Raw genomic sequence first — 4,269 nt, forward strand, 5'->3', positions numbered from 1 at the left:
GCCAGCCCTATTGGTATAATTAATTTGGTATATAATCGCTCTGCAATTCCATATCCTCTGTTGTGAAACATTGCTATATTCATGAAAACAAGCAAGTCAATCATAAATATATAAATAATTACACAAAATTATAATGAATTGTAAAAAATGAGTTTTGCCAAAGTGCAATCCAGAAAAGCAATGTTTATTATTTACTTTCCTACCTACTTACACCTAAAATAACTATGTTCAAATATATAAACATTTCTAATCAGCCTACTAAGCTCACATTGAAAACTTAGCTGCAGAGAAAGTGAAGACTCAGAATCATCATATTGTAGGAGCGAGCATGGTGAGATACCGGCTCCAAGTACAGCCCTGCTATTTACTCTCTATGGGAGTTTGAGAAAGTTACCTGACATTTTTTAGCTTTTTTTTTTTTTTGTATCTATAAAATAGAATGGTAATAGTACTCTCCACATAAGTCTGTGAGGATTAAAAATTAGTACAAATGAAGTACTTAGAGATAAACATGTAAAAAAAAAAAAACTAAGTAATCTAAGTTCTGCAATTTGGTGCTGGGGACAAATTAATTCTACCTACCAATGTACTGTGATGGCTTTCTGAAACAGGTGGGTGTGCATTGTGGTGTGATGCATCAGGTCGCCACTTGGGAGGTCTGCATCCCAAGTTGGAGTACCTGGGTCCAAGTCCCATCTCAGCTCCCAATCCAGTTCCCTGCCTATACACACCTGGGAGACAATGGATGATGGCCTGCCTATTTAGATCCCTGACACCCATGTGGAAGACCAGGATACAGTTCCAGGTTCTTGGCTTCGGTCAGGTCCAATCCAAGTTGTTGCAAATATTTGGGGAGTGAACCAGAAGATGGAAGACACCTCTCTGTCTCTGTCTTTCTCTCTGCCTTTCAAATAAATAAAAATGAATCAATAAACTAAACTGGAAAAAAAAAAGAACAGAGACATGGGATAACGCTGGCCTCTGAACGGCCTATGATTTGCCTAGTCAAAACTCCATGCTGTTTCCTGCCTGTGCCACATGTCCTCTCGCAAGAAGAGTGGTCCTGATCCAGACAATGCTCAGTTCCCTCCTTCACTCCAGGTTCCTTCCACTCTTCCATCTGGAAAACCTCTGCTCATACCATGAGACTCACTCAGCTGCACAGCAGCTCTGTGACTATCAGAACTTGGTGACCCTTCCCAATCCATTTCTATCTTAGCATTTTGTAAGGAACCTCTACAAACAGAAGCCATCCTTTTGGCCTGTCTCGGCATGTAGATTTTTCTATATCCTCTGCTAGTTAACCAGGCACTTCTAGGACAAACATTCATCTTTCTCATGTTCTTGTCCTGATAACCAGTACTTAAAATACTTTGTGCATTAGAGGAAAAATTTGGATAACTGAGAAACGAAGTAGTCCATCACTCAATCCAGTTACTCTTTTTAGGGAGATGCTGTTTTTTTTCTTGAAAATGTTTATTGATTGCTTTCTATTTACTAAATAAGGAGAGAGAGAGAGAGAGAATTTCTCTGCCCCAAGCATTTTACTTCTCATTACATCTTCGTAGTAAGTCCATGATGAGGGGCAACTCAGAGTTAAGCCAACTCAGGTACACAGCTGATCAGTAGAGCTGATATTCAAAGAGCTGAGTGACTAATCGAATGCCCTTGTTTCATTCTATTGATGCTAAATATAAATCCATTCTAGATACATATCACACACCTGTATAAAGTCACAAGTGTTTATAAATGATTTTATCTTTTTTATTTTCTACTTATCCTAGCCCTTAGGAATGGACTCGTCTTGATGTACTAATGAAAAGCTGTCCAGTCTAAGTGTAGAGGTGATTTCCATTTTGTTCATTTGCAGTGACCAATTGCTTGCTGTATCAAATTCCTTCTTGTGTTGAGAGACTCAGCTTTTCCAAGGATTTGTAAAGTCCCTGACATCAAGATCCATGCTTTTAGAAAAGACTGATGAGGACTTCTTCCACATCCATTGTATTCATTACATCTTCATTCATTTATTCATTTGCTTAATAAAACTGACTAAAATACTAGTTAGGTTTCTAAACAATGATCTCAACATAAAAAGAAAAACCTAAACAGTCATTAGCCAGAGTTCATTTGTTTTTGAACAACTATATGTATGTGAATAAAAACAAATATTTAGGGACTGACAATTGGCTTAGCAGCTTAGCAGCTGGTTGGGATGCTAGGATCCCGTATCAGAGTGCCTAGGTTCAAGTCCTAGCTCTGTCCCCAGTTCCAGAATCCTGCTAATGTATATCCTGAGAGGCAGCAAGTGATGGCTCAAGTAACTGGATTCCTCCACATGGGAGACCGGGATTGAGTTCCCAGCTCCTAGCCAGCCCTGGCCACTGCAAACATTTGGGGAACAAACTAGCAGATAGGAGTTCTGTCTGTCTTTTTCTGCCTCTCAAATAATAAATTAATAAATAATAAATATTTATTCTTGAAGAAGCTTAATGTAAAGGTATGAAAGCTGTATTGTCATAATGAACTATCCTCTGGAAAGATTCTAACCACATTTGACACCTGGCAACCAGTGAGCTGAAATTGACTCACACAATTTAGTTTAGTTTGGTTTTTAAGTATGTTTTATATTTGGCATATTTAAAATTCAGGAGAAGGGCTCATGTTGTGAAGTAAAGGGTTAAACCACCACCTGTGATGCCAGCATCCCAAGAGGACACCGGTTCCAGTCCTGGCTTTTCCACTTCCGATCCAGCTGCATGCTATTGCTCCTGGGAAAGCAGCAGAAAACAGCCCAAGTATTGGGGCCCCTGGATGCATGTGGAAGACCTGGAAGAATCTCCTGGCTCCTGGCTTCAGCCTGGCTCAGCCCCAGCTGTAGTAGCCATTTGGGGAGTGAACCAATAGGTGGAAGATTCTCTCTCTGTCTCTCCCTTTCTCTAACTCTGCCCTTCAAAGAAATCTTTAAAAAATAAGATTCAGGAGAATTCACACAAACTCTAGATTCCTGTTTTGTCTTAAAAATCAAGTCTGGGGGCAGTTGAGACACTAATTAAGATGCCCACATTCCTTCTCAGAGTACCTGGTTTTAGTTCCTAGCTCTGATTCCTGTCTTCAGCCTCCTACCAGAGCACACCCTGAGAGCAGGAGTAATGGCTCAGGTAGTTGGGTCCCTGCCACCTTCGTAGGGGACCTGGATGGAGTTAATGCCTCTGAGCATCACCCTGGCCCAGCTCTGGAGGTTGCTGGCATTTAAGGAGAGAAACATTGGATGGGAACACTCTTTCTCTTTCACTGCCTTTTTCTGTCCCATTCTTTCTGTCTCTGTGCATCTCAAGTAAATAAAGATTTTAAAAATAAATCTGGCTTCACTTGGCTCACCTTTCTACAAGATAGCAATTTCATTCTCTGGAGCAGTGACAGCCCCTTCACACCATGAATGGGATCTTATTTTCCATAGTCCTCCTCACTCATAATCTTCAACGTTTTTGTTATATAACTTGCCCCATTCTTGCAGATTTAATTTTGTTCTCCCCATTCCAGGATGATTTCATTTCATATATGCACAATGAAATAAATACCAATTATAATTTATTATCATTCATAACTATTGATTATAACCATGTTGTTATTGGACCATCTTTGTTTTTTATTCTTTCTTAAACTGTAAAATACATGGTATAGAAGATGCTGCAAGAGCTGAGTTGTTTTGGCAGACCCTGAAATACCATTAAACTTTCATGCTCAGGTCATAGTGCTTAATGAAAGTGACTAGTCATCCTTGACATGCTAAGGACCAGAGAGGCACATAATGAAAAAACTTGCATGGCCTTCAGTGTGACAGCACCGATGCATCTTAAGGTTATAACTTTATAGTTTCAATTTCCACTTAAAAGTGCAAAAGAGGAAATGAAATCTTGCATGAGAGCTTTTAGGACAACAAAATAATTTTCCTGATTGAAGAAAAATTACAAATGAGAAACTATCAAAGAATAAGTTTTACAGGGGCTGGCACTGTGGCGCAGTGGGTTAACGCCCTGGCCTGGAGCGCTGGCATCCCATATGGGTGCCAGTTCAAGACCCAGTTGCTCCACTTCTGATCCAGCTCTCTGCTATGGCCTGGGAAGGCAGTGGAGGATGGCCCAAGTCCTTGGGCCCCTGCACCTTCGTGGAAGACCCGTAGGAAGCACCTGGCTCCTGGCTTCGGATCGGTGCAGCTCCAGCCATTACGGCAAATTGGGCAGTGAACCATCAGATGAAAGACCTCTCTCT

This window comes from Lepus europaeus, chromosome 1 (genome assembly GCF_033115175.1).
Source record: "Lepus europaeus isolate LE1 chromosome 1, mLepTim1.pri, whole genome shotgun sequence".
Classification (NCBI taxonomy): Eukaryota; Metazoa; Chordata; class Mammalia; order Lagomorpha; family Leporidae; genus Lepus; species Lepus europaeus.